The 12,794-nt window shown below is 37.4% G+C and overlaps 1 protein-coding gene across 3 annotated transcripts in view; it reads left to right on the forward strand.

Annotated features, from left to right (window-relative positions):
- TEX11 (testis expressed 11) overlaps nt 1–12,794 on the forward strand; it is a 1,293,291-nt gene that overhangs the window by 664,891 nt on the left and 615,606 nt on the right. The gene's annotated exons all lie outside the window — the stretch shown is intronic.

Genomic DNA, 12,794 nt, shown 5'->3' on the forward strand with positions numbered 1-12,794 from the left:
GGGCACAAGTTTTCTTACCACATCTTTCCAGTACCCAAAGGATTCCCAGATGCTCCTCAAAACCAAATGGCAGAAGTAGAAAAGCAAATTTTGTCTCTGTTACATCTGGGAGCAATAGAATCAGTTCCTGCTCAGCATGTAGGCCAGGGTTTCTATTCCAGACTTTTCCTAGTTCCAAAAAAAGAAGGCACCTGGTGTCCTATCCTGGATCTATCCATCCTGAACTCTTTCTTGATAATTCCAAAGTTCAAAATACTCACTCTGCATCAGTTGCTGCCAATGTTAGAAAAGGATTCCTGGCTGGTAACGTTGGATCTCAAAGAAGCTTATCTGCACATCCCTGTCAGGGAAAGTTGCAGGCAATTCCTTCATTTCAGGGTGGGCAAGCAACATTATCAATTCTGTGCGCTGACCTTTGGCTTATCTACTGCTCCCAGAGTTTTCACAAAGTGTCTGTCTCCAGTCATTGCTTTTTGCAGGCAAAAGAAAATTCAAATTTATCCATACTTGGACAACTGTCTAATTCAAGGAAATTTTCAAGAACAGCTGTTAAAGGATCTAGAATTTGTAAAGACTCTTCTCTCTTCCCTGGGTTACACTCTCAACATGGAAAAATCAAAAATGGTGCCATTCAAAGAGACAACATTCCTGGGAGCGAGTCTAAACACAGCCGCCCAGATGATATATCTCACCCAGGAGAAGCGGACAACTCTTTCAATTTACTTCAAGGACTTGGCAAGCCTATCCCAGCTCCCTGCAAGGAAATACCTGTAAGCTCTGGGATTCATGGTCTCTTGCATTCTCATGATTCCATATGCAAAACTGCATATGAGGAAATTGCAGTGGTACCTCAAGAACACTTGGTGTCAGCACACACAGGACCTGGATGTGATAATTCCTCTGCATCCATGTCTGCGGACAGAGTTGCTATGGTGGGCAACAGCCTGTCTACAGAACAAAGGCATGCCTTTTCGGCCACCCCTGGCCACTCAAGTTCTTACCACAGACGCATCGGACTACGCCTGGGGAGCTCACCTGGATGGCAGATGCATACAGGGAAGTTGGAATGCCCAGCAGATGCCCCTGCACATAAATTTAAAAGAGTTGATGGCAGTCCAGCAGGCCTTACTCGTTTTCAAGCATCTTCTTTCTCCAGGGACCCTGCTTGTCAGGACAGACAACACCACAGTCATGTGGTACATCAACAAGCAGGGAGGGACTCATTCTTACCTCCTGTGCAGACAGAGCATGAGTCTTTGGTCCATAGCAGCATCCCTGTGCCTGCATCTCCTAGCTCAGTTTCTTCCAGGAAGGCTCAATGTTTTGGTGGACCAGTTGAGCAGACAGACCCTGGATCCTCACGAGTGGCAGCTGAACAGAGCAGTTTTTTACAGCATCCTTCAACGTTGGAGCACTCCTCAAGTGGATCTCTTCTCTCCAGACAACCATCTTCTACCTCTTTTTTGCACCAAACAGCATCACAGCAGAGCTTGGAAAGTGGATGCTCTGTCCTTCCCTTCGCTGCTGTCGGTTTATGCCTTCCCTCCTCTTTCTGTTCTTCCCAGAGTATTATTGAAGATCAGGGAAGAACGACCAAGGACTATTCTCATAGCTCCGGACTGGCCCAGGCAGCATTGGTATCCACTGCTTCGCATTCTCTCCCAATTTCCTCCTTGGCATCTTCTTCTGAAGCCAGATCTTTTGGTTCAGGAAGGGGGAAACATTCTGCATCCTCATCTTCAGTCTCTGCATTTGGCAGCTAGGCTCATTGTATGACTCCATCCTTTACTTCTTCCCTTTCCCAGCAGGTGGTTGACATGCTGAGGGAGGCCAGGAGGCCTAGCACTAGGAAGTCTTATGCTGGCAAATGGGAAAGATTCTCTCTTTGGATGCAGGCTAGAGGGAAATCTTCTTCTCAGCCTACTCTTCCTCTGATCCTGGAATATCTGGCTGATTTGCTTCAGGGTGGTCTTTCTTTTTCCTCTATCAAGATCCATGCTTCACCCATTTCTGCTCATTGTTCTTTTGAACAACCCATTTTCTCTCATCCTTTGATGAAAATGTTTCTCAGAGGTGCTTGCAACTTAAAACCTCCAAGAAGGGTGCCTACTCCAGCCTGGGATCTTAATTATGTTCTAGAGAAACTCATTCTTCCTCCTTTTGAGCCAGCTGCCACTGCAGATTTAAAGTTTCTCTCGTGGAAGACTGCCTTCCTCTTTGGCTATAACTTCAGCAAGGAGGGTTTCGGAGCTGCATGCTTTGATGGCTGTGGAACCTTTTCTTATTTTCCTTGCAGATAGGGTCTCTCTGAGAACCAACCCCTCCTTTATGCCTAAGGTGGTTTCTAGCCTGACTCTTAATCAGTCCATACACCTTCCTACCTTCTTTCCTAATCCTCGAAATAGAGGTGAAAGGATCCTATATTCTCTTGATGTGCATAGACAGCTCTGGTTTTACCTGGACAGGACTAAAGACCTTCGGAAATCAGCACCGCTATTGGTCAGCTTTGCCCCTGGAGCCCAGGGCAAGGCTATTTCTAAGCAAACCATTTCTAAATGGATTGCTCATTGTATTACTTTTTGTTATTCCTTCCATGGCAAGTTTCCTCCTCAAGGGGTTAGGACCCACTCAACTAGAGAAGCTTCCACTTCTGCAGCCTTTTTAAGGGGTGTCCCTACTAAAGACATTTTGGAGGCTGCCACATGGTCTTCTGTTCACACTTTCACAAAGCATTATAATTTGCCTTTGTTTTCAAGAGCCAGGGCAGGGTTTGCCACTGCTGTTCTGCAGGGCCTTATCTCCAATCCTTGATTCTGTTGGTTCCTCTTTCCTTTTCTCTGGGCTTTGGTAATCAACTCATTGGTTAAGACTGCAACAGTGAAACACAATGAATATAGTACAGTTGTGTACACGTACCATAAATGTAGATGTTCGAGTGTATTCACTGTTGCAGTCCTGCTTTCCCTCCCTCCTTCCCCCTTTTCTCTTTTCCTAAGGTACAGGCTAATTTTGGTTTAAGCCTTGTTTTCTGGGGGCTTCTGACTGTTATGGCAAGAAAGACTGAGGAAGTGATGTCGGCTGCTTCCTTTTGTATTGGACGCCCTGACGTCCTTTACAACTGACAGCCAACGTAATTTTTACTTGCCTTTGGTATTCTGGCCGATCAAGGGCTACCAGGAGCTGGATAACCCATTGGTTAGGACTGCAACAGTGAATACACTCGAACATCTACATTTATGGTAAGTGTACACAACTGTACTTTTTGTCTGATTTCAGAACTTGTACAGTCAGGGCAACAACTTTACTGTACTTAATTTGTATTTAGTTGTATATTTTTGTGTGTGTTTTCTAATAGAAGTTGATATAAGTTTTCTTTGAATTCCATGGTAACTGATTTTGATAGTTTCTTTTAGAATTTTTTATTAATTTGCAGCTGAATATGGATTCCTTAAATGAGTATGCCATTAAAGATCTGCTAAAGCACAAATACCTTGTACATTGTAATAAATGCGTTGTATATTTAAAAACGCCTGGTAATACTGGTGATCTGTGTTTCTCGTGTCTAAAGTTGGATGGTTTGTTTACCATTATTAGTAGTAAATCTAGATTTCCTGATGATGATTGCACTTGTGCAATTGGCACAGCTTGAACTGTTACATATATTAATGACTGGATTGGTGAGACAAATAATGTTAGTCAAAGAGCAAATGGAACACATTTAGGAAAGGATGTGTCTATTGTCTGTAAAGATCACTCAACTCCTATGAAACAAGAAAATACCCCTGACAACTTTTGAATTCTGGATACAAGTATTCAGCAATCTGAGGATTTAGAGCATATAGAAGGAAATAAAAAAAGGAAGTTCACAACAAATAATAATAAAGTCTTTCTGCTTTTCCTGGTTAGGGGTTGCCACAGCAGAACTCCTGTTCGCTAACGATTGGCAGTGAATTTTTATGGTACAGAGTTGCCAGCCTGACGCCCAACCTTCAAAGAAGCCACACCCATTCACGCACACACTTACCTGCATGTTTTTAAGCATCATTTGACCGCTGGGAGGACATGCAGACTCCATACAGAAGATGCTCCAGCCGAGAATCGAACAGCAGAACTTCTTGCTTTGAGGTGACAACCGAAGAAGAAAAAAAAGATTAATGTCTGTAAAGTTAAGAGAACACATACTAAAAAGGACACTGCTTTGTTATGTAATACACAGATTACAGGGAATGATAAAATTTTTCTATCAGAAAACCTTCAGTCTACAGAAAAAGGCAGATATTTCCAAAAGAGAAAGTAAAAGAAAGAGGCAAGGGGCAAGTGAAAAGGAAGAATCAAAACTGAACATGGAAGGATTGAAGAACATTACTTTAAGAAAAAAAGATGAGAAAGACCGTCATTGACAACATGGTTCAAGCTGTAGATAGATATACAAAGCCAGATGGATGCGAATTGTATGCTTGGAAATGTAATATGCAATGAAAATTGTAGGATTAATAAGACTAATGGTGATGATGATCGTTTTTTTTTAACAATTGATAGAGCAGATATTATTGAATTAGAAGTTGAAGATCTTCAGATCTGGTTGAAAAAGATAGTCTTGTAATTGGAGATTCAGTCACTAGAGGAACTGATACTTATATTGCAGAGGAGATAAAGAACATCAAATAGCATTATGCTTGCCAGGAGCAAAAATAGAGGCTGTGAGATGAGCTTTAGAATGCCTTAATGTAAGGAAGTACAGATCTATTTTTACTCTTGTCAGTACGAATGATATTATCCACAAGGAACCTCTGACTGTTAGCAGGGAGCTTACAGATCTTTCAGACAGCATAGCTTGTACAGGTGTTAAGATGTATTTTTCACAAACCACATATAGAAAGGAGAGTCAGGCCACATGAATGAAAAGATTTTTTTTGGATAAATACCTACATGAAAAAATGTCCCTTTATAAAAAATGAAATTTGTAGAATATCCGAGCCTAATTTTGGGCACACCTGTTCAGACAGGATGGCATACATTTGTCAAGAACAGGGAAGAGAAATTTTGCACCAGATATTTTGCAATATTTGACGAACACAAAGCAGGATTTTTCCCTGGTCTAAACTTTAACAGTTCACAGGTAGCAGTATTTGATACATATCTGATTGTTGTTAATGCTAGAAGCATTGTTTTTTTTATTGGAAAATTTGCTATTTTCCCACAAGATTGATGCTATTGTTTGTGAAACATGGTTAAAGAACACTGACTGGAAACCAGTTACGTCAGGGTATAAATGTTTTCACTTTAACGGACATTCTAAGAAAAATCAGGTTGAGGTGTTATGATAGGGATTAAAGATAGTTATGTGACCTTTGATTATTACATGTTCAGTGATAACACTAATGCTGTAAAGTGTTTAACTGTGACAATAAAGACTAGCCTGGAAAATATAACAATTGTTGGAGTGTATAGAACACTAAAGTCAAGTGCTGATGACCTAGAGGAATTTGTACATTTCTTGCATGAAACACAGGAGGGAAGAATAATAGTGGCTGGGGATTTAAGTTTACCAGAAACAGACTGGAATTCAACATTAGTAAGGAAATTATTCACAACATATCTTCAGACTGGAATTCAACATTAGTAAGGAAATTATTCACAACATATGTTCAGGAACAATTGCTCTTGATTGAAAAAAAAAAACTATCTGGGAACAGAGCATACTAGACATGATTTGTGGTCCTAAAGAAATTACTGTTAATTCATGTCAAGTTTTACCACTGTTGATGTGCAGTGATCATGGGGTTATAAAGGTTAAATTATGACTAGATAATTCTGCCAAACTGAAATCTAAATCAGTGACCAGAAAATTAATTACAGATTATATGGAAACTAAATAGTCACAATGTAATACTGATTGGAGTGATGCGTTCAGTGGAAAAAATACAGAAGGAATGTGTAAAGTTTTGAAAGAGAAATTGAGTGCGAAAAATCAAAAAAATGTTTTAACATCAGAATCTAAGTATACAACATATGGGAGATATATTTCCATAAGAACAAGATACCTGACTGAGACAAAAAATATAAGAAATGGAAAAGAGGTTGAACTACAAAACTGTAATAAAGGAGATGGACAAACAAATTAAGCATAGTGAGACAAAAATGTATATAAAGATATTAAGCACAATAGGAAACCATTTTATAGATACATAGGATGTGAAAGGAGTAAGGCACACACATTTATAAACTGTGTGTAGATTCTAAAACTAATTCTCAGACACAACAGAGTGTAGATATATTCACAAGATCTTATGCAAAACAGTTTGGCTCCATAAAGGGGTGATAAGTTGTCCTAGTGATATCCAGGTAACCTCAGATACTGAAATCAAACTGGATTATATTGAAAAAAACTATGCAAACTGGATCCAAACAAAGCATAGGGAGGAGACTGAATTCGTAATAATCACCTGAGAACACTGCAGCAAGAACGTACAGTACCATTATATCTATTATTTACTATGTTGTCTTAATATGGGGAGATACCTCAAGATTGGGGACATCACGTAGAGGAACATACATTTTTATTAAAACAAACAGATGAGCGCTTTCAGTAAAAACGTTCTTCAGATCTAAAATAAACTCCATCAAGCAATACTTTTAAACTGACAACAGCCAATCAAAATCTTTCAGTTAAGATTTACATACTAAACAACTTCTTTTTAACACATGTTTAATAGGAATCTGAGCATTCAACCCAGGCTGTTTATCAGCTTGTAGCTCAGCTATCCAATGAAGTTCAGCATAGTCAGTGCCATTAAAAACATCCCCACCTCTAATACTTGCATTAATAACCTGCAAAACCATAAAACAAATGTGTGTGCAGGAAACAATATAATATGCTTTGCTAATACATTATTACTATTTTAAGATAGAATGTTTCAACAATGTTGCAAAATCCTATCCCTAAAATGCCTGTCTGTATTACCAATGTAAAAGCATGAACAGTGTTTACAAACTGCTAAATACATTAAGCGTTGAGTGCTGCAATCAGCATATAAATTTGGAGAATATTTAGTCCCATATACCGGATGTATGAAGACATTATCACTTCTTATATATTTACATGCCTTACAAGATTTACAAGAAAAAGTGAAAGTTTTTACTAAAAGTGATTATCTGTTTGTTTTAATAAAAGTGTATGCTCCTCTACATGGTGCCCACACTGGTTTTATTAACTGGTTCTCGCTTTTGACATCTACAGTGTTGGACTTTAGTGATTTGTTGCATTTTTTTTTGCTTTGGATTTTGATTTCTTCGTTTATTCCCCTCACACACATGGCAGAGGGACTAAATATAGAACTGAATTATCATCCCATTACTAATGGTACTCAGGCCACAAGCAACAAGTTTATTAGGACAACTATGAATCTGTTGATGAACTTGAACTTTAATCATGTCAAAAGGGGTGATGCTTCACAACTGGTGAGTCCCGAATTTTTGGTATCACTGAAAGAGCTTGAATTTGAACTTTTTAAGTTAAAACATATGCAATGGGTAACATCTCCACTTGAAGGCTTGCCTTCATTATCAGGTGACAGAGGACTGAGAATTTCATGAATGCCTACCAATGGACATGTTTACCTTACTCTGTTGTCGAGATGGCAATAGTAAAACATTGAGGCAGGCTTTAGATATATTCATTTGCTCCTTGATTTCTTTACGTCAGTGGATAATGATTTAATTAAGAAGACTGAGTCTAAGCAACAAGACATTGAGGTTAGTTATGGCTCACTTGAAGTCTGTGGGCAGAGACTAGAGGAGCTCTACTGTAATGTATCCTCGTGGGAGACTAAATTAGAACAAATTAAAGTTAAAAAACTTGAGGGATTTTCACGATTTTAAAAATGGTGACATCCTTACCTGGCTGAAACAGTAGCAATTAAATAGAACTGCTTCTGTAAATGTGAAACAACAGAGCTGTCAAGATGTTAATAGTAATGTCACTGTTTTTTCCAATTCGACCCCAGATCAATCGTCAGTTGTGGCTGCTTCTTTGCCTAGTGCTTGCTCTGATATACAGAGAGTGAGTGAAGTTATAAGTGAGTAATTGGCCACTTCATTCACTAATGTAACTGTTTCTTCTGGTAGTAAATCACTTCCAATACAGCCTATGTCCACTAACAGTTCTGACCAATTGCAATGGAGGGATTTAGGGGCTCGTCCTAAAAACAAATACACTGTCTTACCTACATTCCCTTTTTTGGCTTTTCTGCTCCCTGTGAGGACTATGTCAAAGAACAGAACCACACAATCAGTGAGTTGAGGTCGCAAGAGAAGGAAGATCTCTGTATGATGGATAGCGACTCGGCATCGTTTAAAGAAGAGAACATACTAGTTGTGAATTTATCCAGCATGACTTTGTCTGCGGACCATCTTTCTGTCCTTAATACAGGTTTGAGCTTTATACCTGACGCTTGTTCTAAGTTATCTGATGCTGTTGTTAATATCAAACTATTTGCTAGAAATATGCTTAAATTAATGTTTCATGGTAAACAAGTTAATGGTGATGTGCATAGTAATTCTATATTGAAAAAACCTAGCACTTATGTTCCTGTATTGAACTCACAATTGGAGACTTTTGTTAAAGTTTGTGAAAGTGAATTATTACATTTAATGAGGAAACTACGGAGAAAATGTTTTTATAATTTGTCTAAGGGAGAGATAGCTGCTTTAAAGGAATTAGAAAACAATGAACATATAGTTATTAAGCCTGCAGACAAAGGAGGCAGTATGGTTTTGATGGATTTAACTGACTATAATACACGAATGTTAATGCTGCAGGATATCAATACTTAACAAAAATTTGATAAGATTAGACTTAATAAAATGATTGCTTTTATTAATGATACATTTTATGATATGTTTATGATGAATATGATTACTAAAGCTGTATTTGATTTTTTGCAAGTGCCTTTTCCCAAGGTTCCAATAATTAAAGGATTACCAAAAGTCCATAAGGACATGAGAGACCCTCCCTTCAGACCGATAGTGGCAGGAGGGGGTTGGATTACAGACCCTGCCCCTATATATGTAGAAAGTAAACTTAGAGGTTGTTTTTTGTGCATCTACTGTTTTAAAAGACACTCAACATTTTTAGAGTCACTGTTTGACTTTGTCAATGGTGATAGTAACCATTCCAGCTATATATTGGCCACTTTAGATGTGCAAAGCCTATTTATTAGCATTCCTAATGATTATGGCATTGAAAATATTAGATTATAGTTAAATGAGAAAAAGTTCATTTAGTTCCAGTGTTGTTAACACCATTTGTATGCTATTGGAAGTTATTCTAGAAAATAATGTTTTTATATATGACACCCAGATTTTTTTGCAGAAATGGGGGGGGGGTAGCGATGGGCACCCGCTGTGCAGTTATGCCAGCCTTGTGTTGGCATACTGGGAGGAGCATTTCGTTTTGTTGCCTACGCATGAATACTTCCAATATATAGGATTTCATAAATGTTTTGTTGATGACTTTTTTTTTTTGCTATGGCGTGGGACGGTTGAACAGTTTCATCAATTTATTGTGTATTTAGAGCAAACAGTGGACTTTTTGAAATTTATCTCTTATTTGTCCTCTGATAGTATTGATTTTTAGATGTGCATATATCTAGTTTGGATGGAGGGATTACTAGCACAAAAATGTTTTATAAAAAATGTTGGAAGAATAAATACCTACACAGAACAAGTATGCATCCAGGATATATTTAACAAATTTAATTAAAGGGCAGCTTGTTAGTATTTCAAGGTGACATACTCTGAAAGATTACTTTATACAAGCATCCAATAATTTTGCTGAATGCTTGAAAGAAAGAGGCTATAGGCCTAGTGAGGTAGATGATTCTTTGAATAGTAAACTAGAGTTAAGGTTGAATAAAAGTGCAGCATATTATTCTACATCTTATACAATGAATCAAAGTAATAGATCCTTTCATAATAATAGACCTGGTTTTCATAAACAGAGTGATAGTCCCAGTTACTTTTACTAGTGATGTTAACAATATTTTTAATGCGATTAAGAACAACTGGAAACTTCTCACTATAGATGAACATATTAAGAGGCTAGTGGGTGATAAGCCTACTTTTCTTTTCAAAGAACTCTAAGAACTTGAAACAAAGACTTTGTAATCCACCACCTGCCACTAGATGAATGGTAAGCCAGAGGAAAGGCACTTTTTCTTGTAAATCTTGTAAGGCATGTAAATATATAAGAAGTGATAATGTCTTTATGCATCGTGTATATGGGACTAAATATTCTCCAAATTTATATAGTGATTGTAGCACTCAACACTTAGTGTATTTAGCAGTTTGTAAACACTGTTCATGCTTTTATGTTGGTAAAACAGATTGTGCAACATTGTCGACACATTCTATCTAAAAATAGTAATAATGCATTAGCAAAGCATTTTATATTGTTTCCTGCACACACATTTGTTTGCAGGTTACAGGTTATTAATGTAAGTATTAGAGGTGGGGATGTTTTTAATGACACTGAATATGCTGAGCTTCATTGGATAGGTGAGCTACAAGCTGATAAACAGCCTGGGTTGAATGTTCAGATTCCTATTAAACCTGTGTTAAAAAGACATTGTTTAGTATGTAAATTTTAGTTGAAAATTTTTGATTGGATGTTGCCAGTTTAAAAGTATTGATGGAGTGTATTTTAGATCTGATGAAGGTATCTGTTTGTTTTAATAAACGTGTATGCTCCTCTTCATGGTGTCCGCACTGTTTTTTTTAACTGGTTCTTGCTTTTGGCATCTACAGTGTTGGACTTTGGTGCTGCGGTAGCGTTGTTGCCTCACAATAAGACGTCCTGTTCGATTCTCAGCTGCAGCGTCTTCTGTGTGGAGACATGCGTGAATGGGCATACCTTCGTTGAAGGTTGTGCATCCGGGCCGGCAACTCGACACATAAAAATCTACTACCAATCATTAGTGGGCCGGAGTTCCGCTGTGGCGACCCCTAACCGGGAAAAGCCAAAAGACACAACAAAATTGTTGTACAGCTTTTTGCTTTGGAAGATTGGAGACATGCTTATTAAACCTGCCTTTAAGGGAAAGGGGAGTAGGACAAAGCCTGAGTCATACAGACCCTTAAAGTCTACTTTCATGTTGTGGAAAAATAATCCAGGCATTAGTATTGGATATGTTATTGTCAGAATTGGAAAGGTTGGGATTTAAACATATATCAGCATGCATATGTTGAGAACAGATGAATTACCATCTGTAACAATGTTCTATAACAATATAATAGCTATGAATCAAAAATTGTGATGTAATTTATATCGATTTAACTTCAGCTTTTTACAGGGTCATACACAAAACACTGATCAATAATTAGAACAACTAGGTATTGATGTACTCTTGATAAGATGGATAGCTGCATGGCTTACAAATAGGAAATGGTAAGTATCCTACAGCAATTGAACAGGTGAAATTCTTGGTGGCAAGTATCCTACAGCAAATTGAACAGGTGCAATTCTTGGTTAAAGTCCGGGTGTCCTACAAGCCTCCGTCTTAGGCCCATACTTATTTAGATGTATCGTTCAGCCCTTTTGTTTTCATCTGAGGTGTTCTACAGTCTGTATGCAGATGACTTGAAATTGGGTAAATTAATTACATATGTTACAGATGGGGCATATCTGCAAAATAACTTGACCATTTGGGCACAGGGGAATAATATGCTGATAAATACATAAAAAAATAAGCATACGAGATTTGAGAGATATAAATTGAAAGGTGAATATTTAATACAGCGTACAGTGATCAAAACTGTATATTCATTTAAGGACCAGGGTATATGGATAGATCCAGCTTTGAGTTTTTCTAATCATATCAACCAGCTGGTTAATGATCGTTATAGAACTATAGATTGTATAAAAAGATTTATAAAGTCTAGGAAATCAGAAATTAAGAAGTTATTGTTAATTATATTAGACCTAAACTTGAGTATGGGCTAACAGTATGAAAATCTTATAAAAAAACAAGCATGAGTAAACTAGAAAGAGTACAACAAAAGTATACCAAGGGCATTCATGGATGTGAAAATTTAAGTTATTATGAAAGACTAAAATATCTGAACTTGTACAGTGTCTCTTACAGATATCTAAGAGGAAATCTTATTTGGGTATACAGGACATTTAGAGACAACTACCTCTGGGAATGTTTGGGGTTATCAAAAAGTTGTGCAGAATCATCAGATAAGCTATGTAGAAGATTCTATAGGAATAAGAAGTGTACTATTTGAATCTCTGAGAGAGCAGCTGATGCATGGAACAGACTTCAAAATTACATTAAAGCAAACAGTAGTTTAGATATTTTTAATAACAGCCTGGACAGCTGTTATGGGATCAACTTTTTGGGCATATTGGCAGGCTAGAAGGACGTTAATGTCCATGCTTGAAATGTATGTGTGTAAGAATTGTTACAAACATTTGGATCTTGAATTATACTGTTCTAAACTGTTTAGATAATGGACTTCTAACTAATGGTCTCTTCATCAATTCATCAATTTAAACAAAGCCTTTGTTTTTCAAAACTGCATGCTGACTTCTTATGCAAATCTCTTGAACATATCATTAATTACTACCCCGTGTTGGAGCTTTCTCTCATCATTTTTGTAAGATTTTGATCATCCTTCTTCCCAAATCCTCATTTCCATGCTCTCTTTCAGATTTTCTATCCATTTCATTACTTTCTTTTTTCTCCAAAATCAGAAAAAAAATCAGTAACAAATGCTACATTTTATTTACA

The sequence above is a fragment of the Protopterus annectens genome, chromosome 15.part0, assembly GCF_019279795.1.
Source record: "Protopterus annectens isolate FY-2018-M chromosome 15.part0, PAN1.0, whole genome shotgun sequence".
Classification (NCBI taxonomy): Eukaryota; Metazoa; Chordata; order Ceratodontiformes; family Protopteridae; genus Protopterus; species Protopterus annectens.